General features: G+C 45.2%; 1 protein-coding gene across 4 annotated transcripts in view; it reads left to right on the top strand.

Annotated features, from left to right (window-relative positions):
- Positions 1-26,053, top strand: part of LOC130196190 (homeobox protein orthopedia B-like) — a 73,227-nt gene that overhangs the window by 14,220 nt on the left and 32,954 nt on the right. Inside the window, exons 4-5 of one of the 4 annotated variants that reach the window (XM_056418095.1) lie at positions 19,284-19,409; positions 20,039-20,148. The exons of 2 other annotated variants lie outside the window; for them this stretch is intronic. The gene's annotated coding sequence lies outside the window, so the exon portion shown is untranslated. Of the gene's footprint in view, positions 1-19,283; positions 19,410-20,038; positions 20,149-24,256; positions 24,427-26,053 lie in introns of those variants that run through there. One more of the 4 variants, XM_056418098.1, reaches the window with a different exon arrangement.

The following is a 26,053-nucleotide window of genomic DNA, read 5'->3' as shown; positions in this document are numbered from 1 at the left end:
CGCCGCGGCCGCGTTTTCATTCGATGTCTCTATGACGGAGACCACGACGGAGATGTTGTGCATTCTGGGGTCGAGAGAGAGAGTCGTTTCCCGTGCTCTGGAATATGTTCCTTATGTTTCCTAACTGTCACGATCCGCTTCAGTGTCTCCAATCGTCTGTAACACAAAGCAGGGATGGAGAATATTACGGGTAAAAAGGAAACCTCCCCGTTATTCCGTGGCGCTGAAATCTTACAGAAATACGCCTCCCATTTTGGTAGACGTGGCGTAGTCTTTCCGTCTTTTGCGCGCCCATTTTGGACGACGCCCAGATGAATCACGCCAACGACCACCGAGCACCGCTCTGAAATTAATATCCAAGGAATAGAGATATAGGGCAAATAGATGAGAATAGGAACCTGATATGCACTCTTGGGCGCTACGTGCTGAGGCACACACACACACACACAGACACACACACAGACACACACACACGCACGTGCTGCACACAGAGCCTGACAGGCAGGCTATTATCCCCCAGCCCGGGCTGCCGTAATTGGCTATCGCTTTTTACAAATGTGGCTCCGTCTGACTCGCATATCAGCTCCCGTCTCATCAACCGTGTAGGGGTCACCATGTCCATGCTTGTGTGTGTGTGTGTGTGTGTGTGTTGCGATACATGTGCATGTATATACGTAGGGGTCACTGGTGTGCCCATTCCTCTCATGTCTCCATTCCACATGCTCATTTATGTCCACGCTAAACGCGCCAGCGGATGCTCCGGGTGTCAGTGGCTCCTCTTTAGCAGCGGCGGAGTATTTAGCCATTAGTCCGCTAATAGCATCAAGATCATTCCAACACCGGCTAGCTGATGATGAAATATTAGCTTAGCTCTGGCCGTCATTAGTTAGTCTGGGCTCGCCTTGGAGGTCAGGTCCATCTTATTTCTCACGCACAGAGATCAAACCCACTTATTAACAGAATGTGCAGATTAATTTCTTCTTCTCTCAGTTTGTTGGGTTAGTGTGCTTTTTTTACTGCAGCGAAAATCAGCTGGTTTCAATGTCAAAGCTTTGCTCGCCCTCCAGGGAAAGAAGTGGTTTTATTTTCACCTGATGCAATCTGGTTGGACTTTTGTGCCTCTATTTGAAATTCTACAGCGTGGCAATAGAAACAAGGTTAGAGGAGGGGGGGAGCTGGAATTAAACAGAACATTGCAGTCATATGGTATGCGCCTTAACCATTAGGGCGCCATCCTGATGTGAGCTCACTGTGACGCAGCTATAGCACTGTGTTTAGGGCAGTTGTGTTCATCCGTACTTGGTGGTTTTTATTTGAACATGCCAACGGTTTGCCACAGACTGAATCATACAAGAATCAGGGTTCGTACGGTCATGGAAAACCTGGAAAAGTCATGGAATTTTAAAATGGTCATTTCCTGGCCTGGAAAAGTCATGGAAAAAACTCAAATCTTAAAAGTTTTGGAAAAGTCATGGAAATGTTGTTATATTCACATGTTCATTTACGCCGAGTTTGAAATAATTGACATGTTTTTTTAAAGAAAGACGCTCAAAAACGCACAAAATTGTTCATGTTTATACCGAGATTTCAGTTTGGTCGTGGAAATTTGGTTTAAAGTCATGGAAAAGTCATGGAAATCCATTGGTCAAAATATGTAAGAACCCTGAAGAATACTAAATCACACTTTTCTTTAAGGCTAGGATTGGAACTGTTTGTTTTGTTATACTTGGTGATATATTCTTTACATCCCCACAGCAATCATTAAAGCAAACTATGTGACTGACAAAGAGAAACGGGCAGTGTTGTTGGCTGTCGTAGGGCTGATAATCACTTAGTTCGGCCCAAACGAAATGATTGGACGGCCTACCTGTGGAAACTCTCTGCACATTCCAGAGGGTAGTACCAACAACATGCATGGTCGTTGTACATTCATAAAGACCATAAATGGGGGAGTGGCTTTGGAGGATCTCTTGCTTGGTTTTCCATAAAACAGGATTTCGTAAGAAAATGACACACTGATCGTTGGGTTTAACTGTAAATCTCCCAAATTTACATTAAAAGAAATCTTGTGTGTGTATTTTTTTTGAACACGTTTTAAATGCTGAATAAACTAAACTTCTAAATACAAATGATCGGAATTATTCTTCCTGTAAAAGCGTCATACGATCATCAAGATCACCGGTATAGTCAAATACACTCACATCAATGGTCACGATCTGTATGAATTACATTAATCGACAACCTATCTTCAACATTCAAACTCAAAGTACCAGTTAATATGAACCACAGCCTGTATCCATCTCACCTGCATGCCGTCCTGCGGGTGTGAAGTGGATACAGCAGCAGCAATGTCTTTTGTATAATGAAGTCTTAAATACGTAACGCTACGTGCATCTAATCCCCCTGAAAACTTGATAGGTGTGGACTTAATTGCACAGTGTGAGATGTTGTGTGACTTATGAAGGGACTGACTGACACTGAATGAAAATAACTCCCGTATGAAAGGACCGCCTCCATCACAGGTCTGTACTTTTACTTTGAGAGGAGCCCCTGAAGTCGTGGCAGAATTACTTTCCCACTAGGCGGGGCTCTGGAGCTGAAATTACATCACCCGTAATGGGGTTGATTTAAACCTATATTCGAGAAGGCAACTGCTTGCCTATCATACTCTTGCACCTTGTTAATCCTTAACCAATGAATTAACCCTCATTACCAGTGTTGGAATATAGATGAGCGCTTTCTCTCTCTCGCCCTGATTCTCTCTCCCCCTTCCATCCCGTTCTTACCCTCCGTCTAGCTTCCTGTGATGGGGGACGTCTGGGGTCAGTGATTCTGTCCTGTGTCGCTCCCCTCATAGTTCCTGCTGCATTCAGATTATTCTGACCTTTTTTTTTTTAGATCAGCCCTATCAGCTGACCACTAAAGCACTTTAAACCCCCCAGCGATGCGACAGCCAGCTGCTCCCCCCACGCGGTCGAAAGATCGCCTCACGTCTCGCAGCTTGTTTGTCTTTTTCCGTCTCCGTGTCCGTGTGTGAACGGAGGGGACGGTGCGGCGGGAAAAGAGGGAAACTGTGAGCAAATGCACTTGGGGTGACGCTTCAATTTCCGACGATAAAGTAGAGGCAGGAGGCTGAGCACCGGCGTGAGATGAGCTTCATCCTCAGGTGTCTTTTAAAGATGGCCTGTCGTCTGTAAATATCATGCCTCGGTCCAGCTCTGCACACAAGGGTCAAGTGCTCTCAGCTAAGATTTGGGTTGAGGTGTGTGTGTGTGTGTGTGTGTGTGATTCTTTGAGGCATTTATTTTTATTTTTTTATTTTGTATAAAGCACTTTCAGCTCCAGCACTGTGTCCCTGCAGTGAACGCGTGAGTTAGATTTTCTTATCCTCCACTTTTTGTTGCCACCTTTCAGACGTCTGACGGGAAGTTTAAATGTAGAAGAAAAGAAGTTTTTTTTCTTTCTTCCATACATTTGTTTTTGCGTATTTACAGAAGACGAAGAAAAAAAGGGAGAGGGATCTATAAATGATATTTTCTCTCACGATCCACTGTTACAGCATTTCCTGTCTTTCTGCCCGAGTATCCTGTGAGGGGCGGCGAGCCCGCTGCGCCTCCTGCGCCTCCTGCGCCCGCTGCGCCTCCTGCATCCAGATGAACGTCCGGCCTCATTGTGTGTGACCTCCGTCTCTCTGGCTGTTTGCTGTCTCGGATAACATTTTGACATTCCAGTCTCCTCCCTCAGACGCTCGCGATGCCTCGGACCCCGGGTGGATGGGGGGCCCAATGATAAGGCTTCACTCACAATTAGCAGCCAGGAGCAGGGAGGCGAGAGGGGGAAATTGAACTGTCAGAGAGAGAAAGAGAGGAGGAGTGGAGGAGAGAGAAGGGTGGGATGAGGTGGTGGTGGTAGGGGGGCGGGGGGGTTGGTGTGACCCCCATCCTGCAAAATGGAGCCCGTCATAATTTGTTCATTTGGTGCCCATCAGGCTCTACCTTCCCTCTCTTAACACCGCTCTGCTGACCTCCCTCCCTCTCTTTCACCCTCTCCCGTTCCTCCTCACCATTCCGCCTCTCCTCCTCTTGTTTCACCTCCCTGCTTACCTTCACTCATCTCCGCATCCCCTCCTTCGTTACACACGATGTCCATTGACGGCCGTGCGCAATGGGATTTTTTCCCCGCTCTCCCCCTTTTCGGCAACACTCGTACCATTAACAACGTTATTGTTATTAAATGCATCAATTGGTGATTTTTAAGAAGGAGAGAGAAGAAAAAAAAACAGAGGCTTTCAAAAAGCTGTGATTCAGGAGGGAAGGAGCGAACCAGACCGAGGCCCCTGCCTCTCTGGAAGATGTGATGGATGATAATGCTAATATTAAATAAGCAGAGAGGCTTTTAGCAGCTCTGTATTTAAATGTCAGATGCTGATGGGCCATAATGAGATAATTCTGCTGAGAGCAATTAGCCTGCTAGACACACAGAAGAAGAGACTGGCACACGTACAGGAGTTTCTACCCTCATGGACACACCGCATAATGCTGAGTGGGGAAACAACGCACACAGAAAGGGGAAATAAAGATGGCTTTTAAGACGTAACTTGATGATTTATTTTAGGGCTGTTCAAATGAGGCCAGCCTGTGACGGTATGTTGAGTGGTGGGTCAGTGTGGTCCAGCTCACAGCTGACTGTCACTCAGAACATGACGCACCATTATTAAGCATGTCTATACTGTTATGTGCTGGAGGTTGGTCCCCCCCCACACACACACACACATAAACTACACCACACCTCCTCTGGTTTCTTATCATACATACAGTATATAAAACAGGGATGTTTGTATTTCCCTTTCTGAAAATGTAAGATTACAAAATGTCCTATGTTGGTCCGAAGGACAATAAAGATCAGTGTTTTCTAGTTATGTATTACACGTTATTATTAAACATCATATTTCAGTATATTTTGTAACTTTGATGAATTAATTGTCTTAATATAATAGCTTTGAGATGTGATATGACTGTTGCCTGAAGAAATGTCACAAAGAGTTTTGGTTCCGAAGCTCCTTCACATTACACGTTGTTAGCTTGGGCCACAGGTTGAACCGAGCCGTCACTGTTGATAAGACGATATAGATTTTCATCTTTTTAAATCTCTGTCTCTCACTCTCCACACAGCACACTGAATTGTTACACGTCAGCAATTGTGTTTGTGTGTGTGTGTGTGTGTGACAGAGAGGATACAGGTGTTGTTAGCAGGCTCTGAAGGTGACTGCTGGTCTCATCCATCAAACCGGCTTTCCTCGGGCTGATCCCTAATGGATCCCCTCAATCAGAGCCGCTCACTGTCAGTCGCAGTGCAACAAAATGAGAAATCAGGCAACTGGTCGCGCAGCCAAGGTTGTGAGTCATATAAAGGGGACAAAGTGATAAAGACCAGCTCGTGTCCAGCCTGTTGATTAGTATTGAGTGATCCCAGCGTTGCAGCCGCTCACGACGAGAGCAGGACATCAATCTGGACGACGCTACTTCCTCACCAACTATAATTCTGTATATTCAGTGTATTCAAACCGGTGTGAGCGGAGGTGTTGGCTGTGCATATCGTGGCCAATCAGTGCGCGCCTTCTTTTAATTGCACTTATACTGTGTCAAATGAACTACTCTTAATAAATCAATGTAATTTGATAACAGCCTATGGACTGAGCGTGCCGGAGGTTTTGATTTCATTCCGTGCAATTTACAGCCGTAATGGAAATGGTAAATGGGCTGAGCCCGCTCTGTGCTTTAAAAAATAGTCCCGTGCTAATGTAGTTATCAAGTGTTAACGCACTTCACTTTACCATGGCCATTAAAATCTATGAAGGGAGGACAGATTCAAACAGAGCATTCACTTTATTCTTCTGTGTCCTGGCCTCCTCACTACGTTAAATGCTGGTTCTGTCTTCCCTTCACGGTGATTTGATTTGAGAAGCTAATATACTGAAAGCCCCCGCTCGCGGTTTGTGTCCAGCTACTCAGCTTCTCTCTGGGCTTTAAAAGCCCACAGCCTTTATTATTGAAAAGGCCTCTTATGTGGTTTTAGGGTCTGACAATATTGGGTACCACATTTTCAGAGAATGAAAAGGGTCTGAGCGTCATCGGTACCCAAAATAGATTCATTATCCAGCGTGTCTGTGTTTGGCTTCTAAATAGACAGGAAGAGGGAGGATGGTGATTCGTGGAGATTTGGAGCCACAATGGAGGAATCGCACTAAAAGCTCTCGGTCCTGCTGCAGGTTGTGCATCAGTGTCGAACCCAACGCCTCCCAACTCAGTCCGGACAAACCATAATATATATATATATATATATATATATATGTATACATATATATATGTATGTGTATATATATATATTATTTTTTGGATATATATATATTATTTTTTGTGTGTATATACACTACCGTTCAAATGTTTGGGGTCACTTAGAAATGACTTTATTTTTCAAAGAAAAGCACTGTTTTTTCAATAAAGATAACATTAAATTAATCAGAAATACACTCTCTACATTGTTAATGTGGTAAATGACTATTCTAGGTGGAAACGTCTGGTTTCTAATGAAATATCTCCAGAGGTGTATAGAGGCCCATTTCCATCAACTATCACTCCAGTGTTCTAATGGTACATTGTGTTTGCTAATCGCCTTAGAAGACTAATATCTGATTAGAAAACCCTTGTGCAATTATGTTAGCACAGCTGAAAACAGTTATGCTGGTGATATAAGCTATACAACTGGCCTTCCTTTGAGCTTGAAGTTTGAAGAACAAAATTAATACTTCAAATATTAATCATTATTTCTAACCTTGTCAATGTCTTGACTATATTTTATATTCATTTGATAAATAAAAGTGTGATTTTTCATGGAAGACACGAAATTGTCTGGGTGATCCCAAACTTTTGAACGGTCGTGGATATATATATATTTATATATATATGTATATGTATACATATACATATATATATATTTTTTGTATATATATTAATTACATACAGGCACGTACAGGTTGTTTACTGGGTCTCTAGGTGAAACATAATGTTATGTTTATCGGGCGTTAACGGGTCCGAAGGTCCAGAACAACACAATAATGTCTAACTGGCTCTATGATTTAGTGCCATATAGATATTGAAGGAGCCCAGTTGCCCTGCAGCTTTGAATTCAGTTCATTCAGGTGTGAAGGGATGTCGACCAAAACGATATCCATATCCTCCTCGTCTTCTACAGATAGAGCAGATATCTGTGGTCTGTTCTCTTCTCTGTGAACACTGAACAGTGTTGGGATTCTGGTGGATCATTTTGGGCTCCTTGATTGTTTATTTTCTGCATCTTCACTTTTGGTGTCATTCGTGTCTCTTAGTAGCGCTTCACATTGCCGCTTTTAATAATCGCCACAGCTTCTGAACGCGTGAGACACACTGGTTATGAACTGGCAGTGTGAATATGAGCACATGCATGGAGCCTGTCCCTTCTTGGTTGAACATTTCTCTTTGTGGAGAACGCCATGTGAAGGAACCTCTCCGACTCCCGTTCGTCTCACCGACAGTCGCGATGCGTATCGGAATGCATACATTCGATTGTCCGAGAGGCATCAGGTCAGGTGACTTTCAACGCATGCAAGTGTTCAGTTTTGTTTCCTGGAGCTGTAAACGAGAGTAAAGATGCGGCGGTTGTAATAGAAGCGCAGCATAAACAATTTAATATTTCTCAATTATCTCTCGGTTATAGGTGCGTACACAACGGCGTCTGGGTCCGGACCCGGACGGCGGTCTGTGTATTGCTCCGGGGGTCCGAAGCCTTCGGCAGACTTCATCATCGTACGTAGTTGTTGTTGTTTGTCGTTTGTCATTGTCTTCCAAAACGTCCCCGTGCGACGGCCATCACGAGGATCAATGTATGGTCAGCTTTAGACCGCTAAAAATACTTTAATAAGATTCTGCTCGTGGTTAAAAGAAAGAGATATTGACTTTTGGTCGTATGAAGTGTTTTTAGAGCTTTAAAAAAATATATATTTGGAAATGTTAAGAGTTGTATACTTTTTCATAATTAATTAGGTCAAAATGCTTTTTCAAAGCACGCTCCAGGGCCAGGGATTACATTTTGGGGTTGAAATGATAAAGCAAATATGTATTCATTATGTGTTGGTCTGAAACTCATCAAATATAAACCAACAAGATCAGCTTTATAGAATACATAAAGCATGTGTTCACTCTCGGTTGCTAAGCCCGCCACATTATTGTAGCCATCAGGAAAACGGACAACGGCCATTTTAATTGTGTAGCAAATAACCAGTGAGACCACACAGAGAATAACTACAGACACTATTTCTGTTGTGGATTAAGTAAACAGATCGCGTTAGTGAGTCATATCCATTGCATCGCAGCAGGCCGGTGACGGATGTGGTGATATTAATATAGGTGGCCATATTGATCCGGAGGCCTGCACACAGTCATACATACAGCCGCCCGGCGGTGGGCTCACCAATCCCCATAAGTCAGTGTCTGGCTGGGAACACCAGGGGTGGTGTGAGCACCCATCAGCAATTAATCAGGGAGATGCGGCGCAGCCCTCGCGTGTATATCTGCTCCTTCAGGGGCTCGTACGGTTCTCACATTATCCATGCGGCGTCACATTGTCCGGGCTGCAGCCTTCAAGAGAAACGCACCGAATGAGACGCATCATGGCGATCACCTCCGGCTGGGATCATGCTCCAACTTCTGAGATACGAATATGTTGAAGATCTCTCATCGACTGGGTTCATTAAGAGGACATCTGTCTTCACATCTGTTGGAAGTCTTCGCGCTCGCTCTCCGCCGTTCCCTCCTCGTTCCCTTCCCTCCCCGAACCTAATGAAGGCTCCTTGGTTACAGTCCATGATTATCATACAGATAGGATCATATCCCATTGATTTTATGCAGATGATCACCTTTCTGTGTACGCGGGGGCTGAATGTGGTAGTAATTTACAGAAGAAAATCAATTACCCTTCTCGTCTGCAGGAGTAATTGTTTATTATTTTCCTATTAGACAAACTGTGTTGATCAATGTAATGGAAGGATTGCCCATGAATACTATCAACATAAATAGATTTGCCTTCGACATTAGTACCAGTTTTCCTTTTAATGACCTGTACAATGTCAAGCCAATGCCACTGGCTGAGATGTAAGCACTATCTTTGCGTGGTGTGTGTGTGTGTGTGTGTGTTTATCCTATAAATCAAATTGCCACTGACGCACCGTGGGTTTTGGAGTTGACGCAGCCAAAAGAAAGTAATGTCCATTTTACTTATTCCATTATTCTTATAATGTATTTACTAAACAAACAAAAAGAACAAAAAGAACAAAAAGAACAAACAAAATGTTGCCTCTCGTGTGCTGGTGAAAAACCAGAGGCCACCCCAGTGAATGCTGGTCCTGAAGCTACCCACACCTACATATAACCACAGGTGCCCAGTGTTACCCAACCAGTGAACCAATAACAAAACTAAATATATTCAAACAACAATCACAATGAATTTAACTAAAAATATCAGAGAAAAAACTCTTCTAACATATCACAATATAACCTAAATAAGCAATGATTATTCAATATTACTTTACAATAAAGCTAAATACAAATGTCAAAATAAATAGCTCCAACTGTGTGTGTGTGTGTGTGTGCGTGTGTTATGGGCTACACACAATGGATACGATGTTCCTTTGTGTAGAAACGTCTCAACATTTGAACTTTTGGCAAACCGATAAACTCTTGCATGTCTTGAATCGACCTGCAGGTCCACACATGTGGACTCTGTGGAGGTTCGGCACAATGAGACAATTACACCCGAGATACTCAGCACAGGATCCCGCCCGGACACTGTTGTTGTTTCACAAATGTGCCGCTGATGTGAATAGTCAGTGGTTCCCCTGGCCCCCGTCCTCAGCCTCTCCGCCTGTATCCTCCTGGATTGATCTCGACACAAACTAATCACTATTACTCACTGAAGTAATTGGCCCGGCCCAGATCACAGAGTAGCAACCGATCGACCGGTCCGGGGATCGATACTCTGATCAGAAGAGGCGGGGGCAGTAAGTCGGGATGCAGGGGCAGGAGGAGGGGTGCTTTGTGATGTGGCAGGCAGATCAATCCGGCCCAACGGCACCGCTTCTGGTGCGTTCCAGTCCAGCACGTCCACCGCGCTGCCCGCTTGAACCGCGCTACCGGGCTAAAATCTCAAGAGCTACTCGGCATGCCGTATATATATATATATACACATATATATACATATATATACATATATATATATATGTAGATATATATATACCAATATATGTAGATATATATATACCAATATATATATATATATGTATATATATATATATACATATATATATACCAATATATATGTATATATATATATATATATATATATATATATATATACAGGACTGTCTCAGAAAATTAGAATATTGTGATGAAGTTCTTTATTTTCTGTAATGCAATTAAAAACAAAATGTCATGCATTCTGGATTCATTACAAATCAACTGAAATATTGCAAGCCTTTTATTCTTTTAATATTGCTGATTATGGCTTACAGCTTAAGAAAACTCAAATATCCTATCTCTAAATATTAGAATATCATGAAAAAGTATACTAGTAGGGTATTAAACAAATCACTTGAATTGTCTAATTAACTCAAACACCTGCAAGGGTTTCCTGAGCCTTGACAAACACTCAGCTGTTATAAATCTTTTTTTTTACTTGGTCTGAGGAAATATTAAAATTTTATGAGATAGGATTTTAGAGTTTTCTTAAGCTGTAAGCCATAATCAGCAATATTAAAAGAATAAAAGGCTTGCAATATTTCAGTTGATTTGTAATGAATCCAGAATGCATGACATTTTTGTTTTTTTAATTGCATTACAGAAAATAAAGAACTTTATCACAATATTCTAATTTTCTGAGACAGTCCTGTATATATATATACCAATCCGATCCACTCAAACTTTCTGGCTTTGGCCAATTAAAATGGGGAAAAAAGGAAAACCCCGTCCTCGAGCAGAATTCTGTACAGTTGAGTCGATATCTAGAAACCAAGAGATCTCTTATATTTAAAATGTACCAATTCAATTCAATTCAGTTTATTTGTATAGCCCAATTTCACAAATTACAAATTTGTCTCGGAGTGCTTTACAATCTGTACACATAGACATCCCTGCCCCAAAACCTCACATCGGACCAGGAAAAACTCCCAAATAACCCTTTAGGGGAAAAAGGAAGAAACCTGGAGGAGAGCAACAGAGGAGGATCCCTCTCCAGGATGGACAGATGCAATAGATGTAATGTGTACAGAAGGACAGATTTAGAGTTAAAATACATTCAATGAATATGACAGAGTGTATGAATAGTTCATAGTAGGCATATTCCACGATGGAGACCTCCACGATCCATCAGGCAGATGGCGGTGGGGAGGAGGAGGGCGGAGTCTCAACAGTGGGCGGAGTCTCAACAGGACAGTGGCGTAGTCAGGAGCAGGAATTCCACCACCCAGACCTCAATGATCCATCAGGCAGATAGATTTATGTCGTCTCATAGGGTCCGATGACCCCATGAGACGTGAAGTCAAAAGGACTCCGGGAGAAAGCAGAGTTAGTAACGTGTGATTGAGAGATGAAAATTCATCCTTAAGGAGAGAAAAAAAGAGGAGATAGGTACTCAGTGCATCCTAAAACGCCCCCCGGCAGCTATAAGCCTATAGCAGCATATCAAGGGGCTGGACCAGGGCAAACCTGATTCAGCCCTAACTATAAGCTCTGTCAAAGAGGAAGGTCTTAAGTCTACTCTTAAACGAGGTGACTGTGTCTGCCTCCCGGACTGAAATTGGAAGCTGGTTCCATAAAAGAGGAGCTTGATAACTAAAGGCTCTGGCTCCCATTCTACTTTTTAAGACTCTAGGAACTACAAGTAGTCCCGCATTTAGTGAGCGTAGCTCTAGTGGGGCAATATGGTACTACAAGCTCCTTAAGATATGATGGTGCATCACCAATCAAGGCTTTGTAGGTTAAGAGAAGAATTTTAAAAGTGATTCTTGATTTTACTGGGAGCCAGTGCAGAGCAGCTAGTGCAGGAGTGATGTGATCTCTTTCTTAGTTTTAGTGAGAACACGAGCTGCAGCATTCTGGATCAACTGAGGGACCTAAGAGATTTATTAGAGCAGCCTGATAATAAGGAGTTGCAGTAATCCAGTCTCAAGTAACGCGTGAACCAATTTTTCTGCATCTTTTTGAGACAAGATGTGCCTGATTTTTGAAATATTACGTAGATGAAAGAATGCAGTCCTTGAGATTTGCTTTACGTGGGAGTTAAAGGACAAGTCCCGATCAAAGATAACGCCAAGATTCTTTACAGTGGTGTTGGATGCGAGGGCAATGCCGTCTACAGAATCCACATCACCAGATAATTGATCTCTGAGGTGCTCAGGGCCGATTAAAATTACTTCGGTTTTGTCTGAGTTTAACATCAAGAAATTGCAGGTCATCCATGTTTTTATGTCTTTAAGACATGCTTGAATTTTACCGAGTTGGTTGCTCTCCTCTGGTTTTATCGATAAATATAGTTGAGTATCATCTGCATAACAATGAAAGTTTATGGAGTGTTTCCTGATAATATTGCCCAAAGGAAGCATGTATAAGGTAAATAAAATTGGTCCAAGCACAGAACCTTGTGGAACTCCGTGATTAACGTTAGTGGTTATCGAGGCCATCGTTTACAAATACAAATTGAGATCGATCTGATAAATAGGATTTAAACCAAATTAGTGCCGTGCCTGAAATGCCAATCGACTGCTCCAGTCTCTGTAACAGGATGTCATGGTCAATGGTGTCGAATGCAGCACTAAGGTCTAACAAGACCAGGACAGAGAGGAGTCCTTTATCTGCTGCCATTAAGAGGTCATTTGTAATTTTCACCAGTGCCGTCTCGGTGCTGTGGTGTTTTCTAAATCCTGATTGAAATTTCTCAAATAAACTATTATGATGTAGAAAGTCGCACAACTGATTTGCGACCACTTTCTCAAGGATCTTGGAGAGGAAGGGGAGGTTAGAGATCGGTCTGTAGTTAGCCAACACCTCTGGATCCAGAGTGGGCTTCTTCAGGAGAGGTTTAATAACAGCCACTTTGAAGGAGTGTGGTACGTGGCCTGTTAGCAGAGACACATTGATAATACCAAGAGCGAGTAAAGGTGACGGGAAACAACAGGCGCACCTGATATGTATTATTGACTCGTGTCCCCTCTCCCCGCTGCGGATGTTTTGAAGTAAAACCGAAAGCTTGAAACTAGAACAATGGTTTCTTTTGGAGTAACCACTTTATATATATATATTAGGGCTGTCAGCGTTAACGCGTTAATCTATGCGATTAATTTGGCCGCGTTAACGCACTAAAATATTTTAACGCAATTAACGCAAGTTTTTTTTTTTTTTTTTTTACCGCGGCAGTACGGTTTGACACTGTTTCCGTTTTTAAAACAATCATTTCTCCGCGAAAATAAGGAGCATAAATCAGTTTAACTCGTGGATGAATCAGTCGGGTTTCCTCCTGCTCCTCCTTCCTCCCGTCTCCCCCTCTGATACACAGAGGAACGGAGGGCGACGTGTCGGGTGACGCGGCGCGGAAAGAAAGCGACACACGAAACCTTCAACGTGATTGGTCAATCCGTTTGTCTGTCAACATTTCGGGGGGAAAAAAAAACCAATGAACACTCAGTAAATCACAAAGGACCTCCCACCTCACAGGTTAGTCTCATTTAGCAGCCTGTCAGTCAGAGAACCAGAGGACACGGCGCGAGGACAATGAGCCTTATTTCAGAGCTGAGATTGTTCTGGAATGTTTGATGTAGAACACGTGGGGGTGTGTCACATGCAAAAGACTTTAAACGGTGAATTTAATTTATTTTGTAAAATGTATAAAATGCCCCCAGCCTCCAGAGGGTCAACGTGACATATTTGAATGTCAGTCAGTCACCAAGGCCACTGGTTCTGCTGTGTTCAATGTTAAAGATGACAGGACCAATGGGGTCTCAATATACTTCTTTTTTTTTTTACTAATCTGATGTTTCACTGAAAAAACAATTTATCATCCACGATATTAAATACCTCGCTGGCACTTTATATGTAGGAGCCTCTTTGAAAACACAGCTCTGTGTGAAGTTTGGTCTTTAAAAGAAGGAAACACTTTAACCCTTGTGTTGCCTTCGGTCATTTTGACCCGATTAAATATTTAACCTCTCGCCTTTGGGTCATTTTGACCCGATTCAATGTTTCACCCTCCTGTTACCTTTATATTTACTAACATATTTTACCCTTTGGGTTCAATTTGACGCCAGCAATTAAAACCTCCAGAAAATTATTAGAATTAATATTGTTTTCCAAGTTTAAGTGTGAGGCACTTTATGTTTGTTTGTTGACTACCGAAAGAACACCGACATTAAACATTGAATGGGGTCAAATTAACCCGAAGGCGGCAGGAGGGTGATATTGCTTCGGTCAAAATGACCAAGGCAACACAAGGGTTAAACGGTGAATTTTTGTTTGTTTGTAAAATGTATAAAATGCCCCCAGCCTCCAGAGGGTTAACGTGACATATATGAATGTCAGTCAGTTATCAAGGCCACTGGTTCTGCTGTGTTCAATGTTAAAGATGACAGGACCAATGGGGTCTCAATATACTTTTTTTTTTACTAATCTGATGTTTCACTGAAGAAACAATTTATCATCCACGATATTAAATACCTCGCTGGCACTGTATATGCCAGGGCCTCTTTGAAAACACAGCTCTGTGTGAAGTTTTGTCTTTAAAAAGAATGAACTTTTAACTTTTAACTTTTAATTGCGATTAATCGCAATTAATCGCGATTAATCGCGATTAATTAATCGCAATTTCAAAAGGTGCGATTAATTAGTTAAATTTTTTTAATCGATTGACAGCCCTAATATATATATATATATTCAACTGAATTATTTTTGAGCCTAGTGCTGACTCGTCCATTAACCAATCCACGAGTGCCTTTAATAACCTTATGATTACATTGACAGTCATCAGCCTATTTATTTTAGATTGTAAAAAACTTAGGAAAGATAGCTGGCCTGCGCTAACATGTAGTCTACACAAAGTAGGAAGCTAGTGTGCAGGAAGGGGGAGTAACATTAGGAAGTAGGAAGTTACTTGTCAGCAAGCTTTGAGCCAAACTGTTGCAGGATCCATCTCTTAAGTTAATTTTCATTTATTTATATAATTATTGTTTCAATATATTTGGACTTTAAGCCTTTGGTTGAAAAAAACACGCTATTTAAAGAAGGTCACATAACAAAGTGCATTTTCCAGAAGAATTATAGATTAATTGTAAACAAAATAAAAGTTACAACCTTATTTCAATATTTTACTTCCAGTTATGAAACCCTATACGAGAAATTCTAATGTAGCAGGTCCAGGATGTGTCTCAAGGCGACATTACCGCTGATTGTAATTGAACATAAACATGAAGATTCCCAAATTAAAGCGTGAGCTCCTAAATTGTGTAAAGCCTTTGTCAGCTGATTGCAACTGAATATTTAAAAGAAACCAAAGCAAACACGTAAAAGACTGATCCAACCCGACTCCCTGAGAGGTGAGTGCTGATCCCTCTGACCCATCACACCGAACATCAAACATCCCCCTGACCCATCACCCCAAACACCGGATCCCCCTGACCCATCACCCCAAACACCGGATCCTCGGCCCATCACCCCTAAACACGGATCCCCCTGACCCATCACCCCAAACACCGGATCCCTCTGTTATCCCCCCAAACACAGATCCCTCAGCCTCACCCCAAACACCGGATCCCCCTAACCCATCACCCCAAACACAGTCTGACCCATCACCCCCAAACACGGATCTCAACACATCACCCCAAACAGGATCCTCTGACCCCATCACAACTTGGATCCCCCTAACCCATCACCCCAAACACCGGATCCCCCTGACCCATCACCCCAAACACCGGATCCCTCTGACCCATCACCCCAAACACCGGATCCCTCTGACGTACCCCCAAACACGGATCCCCAAACATCACCCCAAACACCGGATCCCTCTGACCCATCACCCCAAACACCGGATCCCCCTGACCCATCACCCCAAACACCGGATCCCTCTGACCCATCACCCCAAACACCGGATCCCTCTGACCCATCACCCCAAACACCGGATCCCCCTAACCCATCACCCCAAACTTTGAATCCCCCTAACATCACCCCAAGCTGGATCCCCCCTAACCCTCCACCTAAACTTTGATCCCCTAACCCATCACTAGTACGGATCCACTGACCCATCACCCCAAACACCGGATCCCCCATTGTTATCCCCAAACGGATCCCTCTGACCCATCACCCCAAACACCGGATCCCTCTGACCCCTCACCCCAGCTTTGGATCCCTCGGCCCATCACCCCAAACACCGGATCCCTCTGCTGGCATTGCGAGCTCCTGCGTTCCCGCTGTTCTTCATGGACCCGAGCAGATGGTGTTTATGCGTTCAATGTGTACGCCCGTGCCACCCCTCCTGCCCCGGTCCACCCCTCATCCCCAGAGCCCGTTTCCCTCTCGTCCCCGCCGGTCGGCATGGCGTCCTGCTTTTAGGAGGTTCCTGCTCGGCCAGACAGAACGCTGAGCACAGTTTCGGAGCGCTGGCCTCTTCCCCCTCGACATTCTCATCTCAGCATCTCCCCCGACGCCGCTCCCGTCTCGCTCCCTCCTCTCCTCCATCTCCCTCTGCTCTCTCTCTCCCCCTCATCCTTTTTGCTTTCATCCCCTTCTCTTTTCCTTTTCCCCTTCCCTTTCTCCTCCTCTCTCTCTCTGTGGTTGTTGATTGGGTGTCTGAGTGCTTGTGGCAGCTGTGTGTTGTGTGTAATAGAGCAGAGAGGCTAGTCTGGACTCAGCGATGGGAGGTTGTTTATGTAGGTATAGATGGAGACTGTCTCCCAGGCCTCTGTCTCTCTCTGCATGTGCTGCATTCAGGCCTGACAGGAGATCTCTGAGATATTGGAAATATGCAGGCAGCTCGCTTCGTCCCCAGCTGCCCTGATCCAATGTGTGTTTGTGTTTGACAGTTTGACAGAATGACTGTGTGTGTGTGTGTGTGTGTGGAGTCGATTCCTACCACAGCCCGGTCCAGGGTCCGTACCGCTGGGCGATGGGGGCAACTCCACCAGCGATTCTCTTCTTATCCCGTCCCAGTGATCTCTCTCTCTCTCTCTCTCTGATATGTTAAGTCTGTTCAGCGGGGCAAGAATTCGGCTTCCATGGCGTCCCCGAGACGCGTGTCCACCTCAAACAGCTCATTTAGCGTCTTCATCCCCCCCTCCGTAAGCGCACGCAGCGGAATGTTTTGCGCGCCAGTTTGTCCAGGGTTAGCCGCGTCCTTTCGGACCGCACGTCTTGAGGACTCTTCTGCCAGGTCGTGGGATGCGCGGCATTATGCTTCAAATCGAAAGCGTCTGGTCGGGCCCCCGCTGCTGCAGGTTCGCCCCGAGCTCTCGGCTCTTTCCCAGAGCTACCGCAGGCGAGTCCGCTGTATGGATACGCCCATTTCCGCAAATGAAACAAACGAATGCCACCGAATAACGTGCTTCCGAAAGGCGCTAAAGCGGTGTGAAGACTGAACGTGGTGGCATCTCGCTTGAGAGTCGATGTCGTCCCTCGATGCCGCTCCACTGGAACGCGGCGGCTGCATTGCGCAAAGGTAACCACAGTCGGCATGTTGGCAGCTAACTACCTGCAGCAAATACCGTTGCTCATAGTAATTACCGACAGCCTCTCCACCACACCACCTCCACCACCACCACCACCACCACCTCACCGCGCACCCGCCCGCTCGCTCGGCGGGCAGTCGTTGCTTACCGCTCTGCCTCTGCACTAAGTGTTCGCCTGCATGTAGATTAATCTTGATTCACTTTACCCCGGCCCCGCTGAGTGCTACAAATTACCCGATGGCAACGGAACAGCACGAGTGAAAAAGAAAGAAAAAAAGAAAAGCCAAATTGCTGCACTTGATAGGCCGTGTGCTCTGCGCGTGCTTTATGCCGCTGCATTAGGGCGATATAATGAATGCTCCTTTTTCAGAAGAATTGTGTCTTTTTAATTTGTCCTGAATGGGGAAATGTTTGTGCATCCTCCTCTCGCCGCCACGGTCTGCCTCTGTGTGTGTTTTCTCGAGAAGGAGCTTTAATGAAGGAGGCCTTGCCGGGTAACCACGCGGCGCGCATTCACTCACAGTGTCCCCCCCCCCCACCCTTAAGTCAGCGTCCATCATTCCATTTACAGCAGCTTGACAAAATTAGCTGCCATTTGTGCCATAGTCACCCTAATTGGCCGAGGTAGAAAAACAGGCTTTTGACACAAACACAGGCAACACATTCACTTACCGCAGCACTTGTCTCTCCGTGGATGTTAATGCCAAAGAGGTTGAGGTTTTAATTCACCGCAGCAGAATCAGCTCGGAGCACTTCGTGTTCTACCCCCCGACTGCTTTCCTGGTCGTTTTGTGTTTTAAAAAAAAATTGTTTATTGCTTTTTTACCACAGTTTAATGTTCTTTCTTCACTGATGGACGCCCGCTCAATACTCACTCGGGTGTCAGGTGAGAACATGTCCCTTAAGAAGTCGGTCTTGCTCTGCCATCGTGACCAAAAGTATTATTTTTATTTGCTGTGTTTGATATTACCGTATTAGTCAAATATTGTACTGCATATGAAATAACCTTGACTATTGACAAAGCAAGGACACTCACTGTGGGTATGTTCTGCTGCTGTGTGTGTGTGTGTGTGTGTGTGTGTGTGTTAGTGTGTGTAAATCAATGACAGTGAATGGGAGGAACCCCTCTACAAACCCTCATCTTTCATCTTGAATAACCGATATCATAAACAGACGCTACTCATCAATCTCACCTGTGTTCCCAATAAGAAGATGGGAGGCAGGCCTATTTCCCTCTCTTTCTGCAGACCTGATGACATTTACTAAATTGCCCTATGCGTGTATACACACAGAGAGCAATGTTTGTGTGTGTGTGTGTGTGTGCGTGTGCTCCTGCGTGCATGTGCCTCAAGTTTGTGCTCGGCAACATTTGTGCAAACTTGATGCCGTCTGTTTGTGTTTCTCTAATATTGTCGATCAATTTGGTCTGAGTGGACAGTTTGGTTTTTCAGTGATCTTTAAACTTTTTTAAAATTCTTTTATTTGTTTGCAGTTGTGTGTGCAGCTCCAGAAGTGTCCACAGAGGGGCAGTGCAGCAGTTTGCAGCCACTGTGGACCGGGAGAGAAAATGACATAAAAGTGGGGATAAATCAGGAAAACCAGCACACATGAAGAAGAGGTAAAGATTGAATTATGTTTAATGATGTCATTTGGAGAGGAGTGTGCTATATTATAACAAATGATAAAAGTGTGTTTTAATGAGTAGTCATAAAGACTCGGTAGACAATCTTATTCAATAGGACTCAGAATTGGCTTGCAAGTTGAAAAAGGAACAAAGTGACATTGGGGCAATTATTAGACACCTGTTTATAATCACTCTGTGTGTGTGTGTGTGTGTGTGTGTGTGTGTGTGCGTGTGCGCATGTGTGTGTGTGTGTGTGTGTCTGTGTATGGCCCAAGGTCATGGTAAACATACTACATCACTACCCTCAGGCAACTGTGATAATCCCTGGATGAATAATAGATAGAGTATATAAATCTATTAACCCAAACAAGCCTGATAAAGACATTTATCCCTCTGAGAGGGGGATTACCACACTAAGACCCCTGTGTGTGTGTATGTGTGTGTGTGTGTGTGTGTCACTATAGCGTTGACAGCACAGAAAAAGCACAGACACTATGAATAAATTTTTAATAACATGCCCAAACATGCTAATTTTTAAAAAAAAGAGAGAGAGAGCAGAACATGTTGATTGTGATTGAAAGGCTCTCTTTTTTTCTTCTTCTTCTTCCCTGAAACGTTTCCAGCTGTAACGGCGCTCAGCGAAGTGTTCTCCAGCCAACTGTTCCTCTCTGAACTAAAACCAAACAAAGTTCCCATGCAAGTGCAACGCACCGAGGGCCACGGCAATTAGATGGTAACAATTAAATATCATTACGTTGTAATTAATCTGCACACAATTCATTAAATGCTAATTCCATATGAAAATCAGAGGAGAGAAGAATGCCATCAATACGCTGCTTTAATCAGCGCGTGATTGACAGCGTGCTGAAATGGAGGGGTTTCCGTACAGGATGACTCGGCCTGTGTGTGTGTGTGCGTGTGTGTGTGTGTGTGCAAAGTGGATCATCTTAAGTGTGTAAAGATGAACTCCCCTCTGTCTGTTGATGATAATTAGATTTGCTCCCTGTGGGGTTTCTGGTATGGTCAGGGTTGAGGGGGATGGGGGGGGGGGATGTGTGTGGGGTGGGTGTGGGGGGCATGATCTGTGCTAATTGTTGAACATGAGAGCATGTTTTTGCTCCTGATGAGCACTGCGTGTGTGTGTGCGTGCACGCAAGTGCATGCGTGTGTGTGTGTGTGTGTGTGTGTGTGCGCGCGAGTTCAAGAGGTGTGAAACTGAATGGAGCCATATGACTACAGGTCACACCCGGAGTGCGGTTGCTAGGATACAGCTTCTGAAGCATCTTGGAGGGGTGGTACTGGGGTACTCCATCTTCAGCCCACCCCCCCCTCCCACCACCACCACCCTGGCCCAGCTTCCTCCCCTCTGTCCCCCCTCGGCCACTTCCCCCTGGGGTTTGTCTGAATGGCCTGGGCTGACAGCGGCTGAATGCTTCTGGGTGACAGGGGGGTGGTGTCCTATTTGTCCCTAAATGCTTCTATAGACCCCTGATAATAGACTGGCTGCCTGTTCCCCTGCCCCACCCGCTCCGACCAAACCTCCACCCACTCCGTCTCTGTCTCCTTGTCTCATTGTCTCCCTCCTCATCCCCTCCGTCTCGCTTTCCTCCCCATCATGTCTCCTTCTCTTCCCATCTCTTTCTCTGTCTCTCTTTTTTTCCCTCCTTTCCCCTCTTTTTTTTCTCCTGCCCTTCTCCGGGTCCGGCGGCGTCGGGTCCAGTCGCCTGGTGCATAAGCATCCTTCGCCCGCTTGTTAGTTTGTCCGCGTGCGGCGTTCAAGCGCCGTCCCGTGTGCACGTGAGAAGCAGCCGGCCGCTGCTTGTTACTCACCTCTCCAGCTCCTCGCCATTGTCCAGCGGCCCCCGGCTCCGCTCGCCGGTTTTAGATGTCGGTCTTTCATGCTTTGTTCCGAGACATAGCGGAGGATACCTTTGATGGCTGCAGGCCTGTTAGTCGGGCTGCGTGATGAATGAGGGGGAAGCACGGGAAAAAGTCTTCTTTTTTTTAATGACGGATCTGTGATCAAATGAGAAAGAAATAATAAAGCGATGAAGCCAACTGGAGGCAGAAGCTTTTTGTATGAAAGAAATGCAAAGATCAAGCATCTCTCTGTATTCAGCACACACTCAAACGGAGAGGTCACCAACCCTCCGCTCGGCGGAGTCACTGCATCAGATGTTTATGTGTGCTTTCACAGTGGAGAGGAAAAAAAATCTGTTTGCCAACTTGCATGCGTGAGTTTTATGTGCGTCTGTGTCTGTGTGTGAGCGTGCGCGCCAGGCGTTAGGGGTCAGGAGTGAAGATGTTACCCTCTGGTCATTCATCACAAGCGTGACACGCTTCCTTTTTGCTTTCATCCCCTTCTCTTTTCCTTTTCCCCTTCCCTTTCTCCTCCTCTCTCTCTCTGTGGTTGTTGATTGGGTGTCTGAGTGCTTGTGGCAGCTGTGTGTTGTGTGTAATAGAGCAGAGAGGCTAGTCTGAATACAGCGATGGGAGGATTTGTTTATGTGGGAGATGCATAGATGGAGACAGGTCTCCAGACGCTGCGCTCTCTCTCTCGCTGTCATGCTGCATTCAGGCCCTGACAGGAGATCTGAGATGGCCAAATATGCCAGACGCTCGCCCCCAAATCCCCGAGCTGCACCCCGCAGTCCAACCCATGTGTGTTTGTGTTTATTCAGATTTGACAGAATGACTTTGTGTGTGTGTGTGTGTGTGTGATCAGATTCCCCTGCCACAGCCTCGGTCCAGGGTCCATTACCGCTGAGCGATAGAGGGGAGCAACTCCACCAGCGATTCTCTTCTTATCCCGTCCCAGTGATCTCTCTCTCTCTCTCTCTCTGATATGTTAAGTCTGTTCAGCGGGGCAAGAATTCGGCTTCCATGGCGTCCCCGAGACGCGTGTCCACCTCAAACAGCTCATTTAGCGTCTTCATCCCCCCCTCCGCTCGGCCGCACTTGCAGCTGAATGTTTCGCCGCCAGTTTGTCCGAGTTAGCCGCGTCGCTCGGACCGCACGTCTTCGGGGACTCTTCATCTCCAGGTCGTCGGGATGCGCGACGATGTGTTATTCAAATCAAAGCGTCTGAATCGAATGCCCCCCCCCCCCCCGCTGTTTTCTGGGTTCATACCGAGCTCCCTCGACTCTTTCCCAGAGGCTACACGGCGAGTCCGCTGTCGTGCACTTGTTTCCCCAAATGGAAACAAACGAATGCCTCGGAATAACGTGCTTCCGAGGAGAAGACGCACAAAAGCCCAATTAATGAAGACTGAACGTGGAGCGGCCGCTCTCCCGCTTGAGAGTCCGATGTGCGTCCGTCGATGCCGCTCCACTGAAACGCGGCGGCTGCATTCTGAGAGCAACCACAGTCGGCATGTTGTGGCCTCTTTAACTACCTGCAGCAATCACACGCGATGCTCCTTAATTACCCGACAGCCCCCTCCCTCCCACCACCACCACCTCCACCACCACCACCACCACCACCCTCTGCCTTGCCGCCGCTCAGCCGCGGAGACGATGCGTTTGCTTACCGCTCTGCCTCTGCACTAAGTGTTCGCCTGCATGTAGATTAATCTTGATTCACTTTACCCCGGCCCCGCTGAGTGCTACAAATTACCCGATGGCAACGGAACAGCACGAGTGAAAAAGAAAGAAAAAAAGAAAAGCCAAATTGCTGCACTTGATAGGCCGTGTGCTCTGCGCGTGCTTTATGCCGCTGCATTAGGGCGATATAATGAATGCTACATTTTCAGAAGAATTGTGTCTTTTTAATTCGTCCTGAATGGGGAAATGTTTGTGCATCCTCCTCTCGCCGCCACGGTCTGCCTCTGTGTGTTTTCTCGAGAAGGAGCTTTAATGAAGGAGGCCTTGCCGGGTAACCACGCGGCGCTCATTCACTCACAGTGTCCCCCCCCCCCCACTCTTAAGTCAGCGTCCATCATTCCATTTCTTTGAAAGGGAGCTTTGACAAAAATTAGCTGCCATTTGTGCCATAGTCATTCCTAATTGGCCGAGGTAGAAAAACAGGCTTTTACACAAACACAGGCAACACATTGTTCACTTACCGCAGCACTTGTCTCCGTGGATGTATTAATGCCAAAAGAGGTTGAGGTTTAATTCACACGCAGCAGAATCAGCTCGACACCGTGTTCTACCCCGACTGCTTTCCTGGTCGACAAGTTTTAAAAAAAAAAAAATTGTTTATTGCTTTTTACCACAGTTTAATGTTCTTCTTGCACTGGATGGACGCTCAATACTCACTCGCGTGTCAGGTGAGAACTATGTCCTTGCTAGTCGGTCTTGCTCTGCCATCGTGACCAAAAGTAATATTTTTATTTGCTGTGTTTGATATTACCGTATTAGTCAAATTATTGTACTGCATATGGAAATAACCTATGACTATTGATGTGCCAACAAGGACACTCACTGTGTGTTCTGCTGCTGTGTGTGTCAATATTGTGTGTGTGTGTGTGTATGTTAGTGTGTGTAAATCAAGCTGACAGTGGAATGGGAGGAACCCTCTACAAACCCTCATCTTTCATCTTGAATCTTGATACTCATAAACAGACGCTACTCATCAATCTCACCTGTGTTCCCAATAAGAAGATGGGAGGCAGGCCTATTTCCCTCTCTTTCTGCAGACCTGATGACATTTACTAAATTGCCCTATGCGTGTATACACACAGAGAGCAATGTTTGTGTGTGTGTGTGTGTGTGCGTGTGCTCCTGCGTGCATGTGCCTCAAGTTTGTGCTCGGCAACATTTGTGCAAACTTGATGCCGTCTGTTTGTGTTTCTCTAATATTGTCGATCAATTTGGTCTGAGTGGACAGTTTGGTTTTTCAGTGATCTTTAAACTTTTTTAAAATTCTTTTATTTGTTTGCAGTTGTGTGTGCAGCTCCAGAAGTGTCCACAGAGGGGCAGTGCAGCAGTTTGCAGCCGCTGTGGACCGGGAGAGAAAATGACATAAAAGTGGGGATAAATCAGGAAAACCAGCACACATGAAGAAGAGGTAAAGATTGAATTATGTTTAATGATGTCATTTGGAGAGGAGTGTGCTATATTATAACAAATGATAAAAGTGTGTTTTAATGAGTAGTCATAAAGACTCGGTAGACAATCTTATTCAATAGGACTCAGAATTGGCTTGCAAGTTGAAAAAGGAACAAAGTGACATTGGGGCAATTATTAGACACCTGTTTATAATCACTCTGTGTGTGTGTGTGTGTGTGTGTGTGTGTGTGTGCGTGCGCATGTGTGTGTGTGTGTGTGTGTCTGTGTATGGCCCAAGGTCATGGTAAACATACTACATCACTACCCTCAGGCAACTGTGATAATCCCTGGATGAATAATAGATAGAGTATATAAATCTATTAACCCAAACAAGCCTGATAAAGACATTTATCCTCTGAGAGGGGATTACCAATAAGACCCACTGTGTGTGTGTATGTGTGTGTGTGTGTGTCACTATAGCGTTGACAGCACAGAAAAGCACAGACACTATGAATAACTTTAATAACATGCTTTTGAAACATGCTAATTTTTAAAAAAAGAGAGAGAGCAGAACATGTTGATTGTGATTGAAGAGCTCTCTTTTTTTCTTCTTCTTTCTTCCTGAAACGTTTCCAGCTGTAACGTGCGCTCTCAGCGAAGTGTTCTCCAGCCAACTGTTCCTCTCTGAACTAAAACCAAACAAAGTTCCCATGCAAGTGCAACTAATCGAGTTACGGCAATTAGATGGTTACAATTAAATATCATTACGTTGTAATTAATTCTGCACACACAATTCATTAAATGCTAATTCATATGAAAATCAGAGGAGAGAAGAATGCCATCAACACGCTTGCTTTAATCAGCGCGATTGACAGCGTGTTGGAATGGAGGGGTTTCCGTGACAGGATGACCTGCCTGATTCATTAAATACTAATTCCATATGAAAATCAGAGGAGAGAAAATGCCATCGTCGCTTCAATCAGCGTGATTGACAACATGCTGCTGAAATGGAGGTTTCCATACGGATGAGCTCGGCCTGTGTGTGTGTGTGCGTGTGTGTGTGTGTGTGCAAAGTGGATCATCACCATGTGTATAAGATGAACTCCCTCTGACTCTGTTGATGATGATAATTAGATGCTGCTCCTGTGGGGTTTCTGGTATGGTCAGGCTGAGGGATGGGATGTGGGGTGGGTGGGGCTGTGGGGTCTGTGGTAATGGTCAGGAACATGAGAGGATGGGGGATGCTCCTGATGAGCCTGTGGCCAGCCAGGTGCACGCAAGTGCATGCGTGTGTGTGTGTGTGTGTGTAAAAGCGAGTTCAAGAGGTGAACTGAATGGGAGCTATATGACCAGGTCACACCCGGGAGTGCGGCCAGGATACAGCTTGAAGATCTTGAGGGTGGTACTGGGGTACTCCATTCAGCCCACCCCTCCCACCACCACCACCTGGCCCAGCTTCCTCCTCTGTCCCCTCGGCCACTCCTGGGTTTGTCTGACGGGCCTGTGGCACGTGAGACAGCGGCTGCTGAATGGCTTCGTGACAGGGGTGGTGTCCTATTTGTCCCTAAATGCTTCTATAGACCCCTGATAATAGACTGCTGCCTGTTCCCCTGCCCCACCTGCCTGACCAAACCTCCACCCACTCC

The sequence above is a fragment of the Pseudoliparis swirei genome, chromosome 7, assembly GCF_029220125.1.
Source record: "Pseudoliparis swirei isolate HS2019 ecotype Mariana Trench chromosome 7, NWPU_hadal_v1, whole genome shotgun sequence".
NCBI classification, from domain to species: domain Eukaryota; kingdom Metazoa; phylum Chordata; class Actinopteri; order Perciformes; family Liparidae; genus Pseudoliparis; species Pseudoliparis swirei.
The sequence above is the reverse complement of the archived record's forward strand: the minus strand, read 5'-3'. Positions and strand labels throughout refer to the sequence as shown.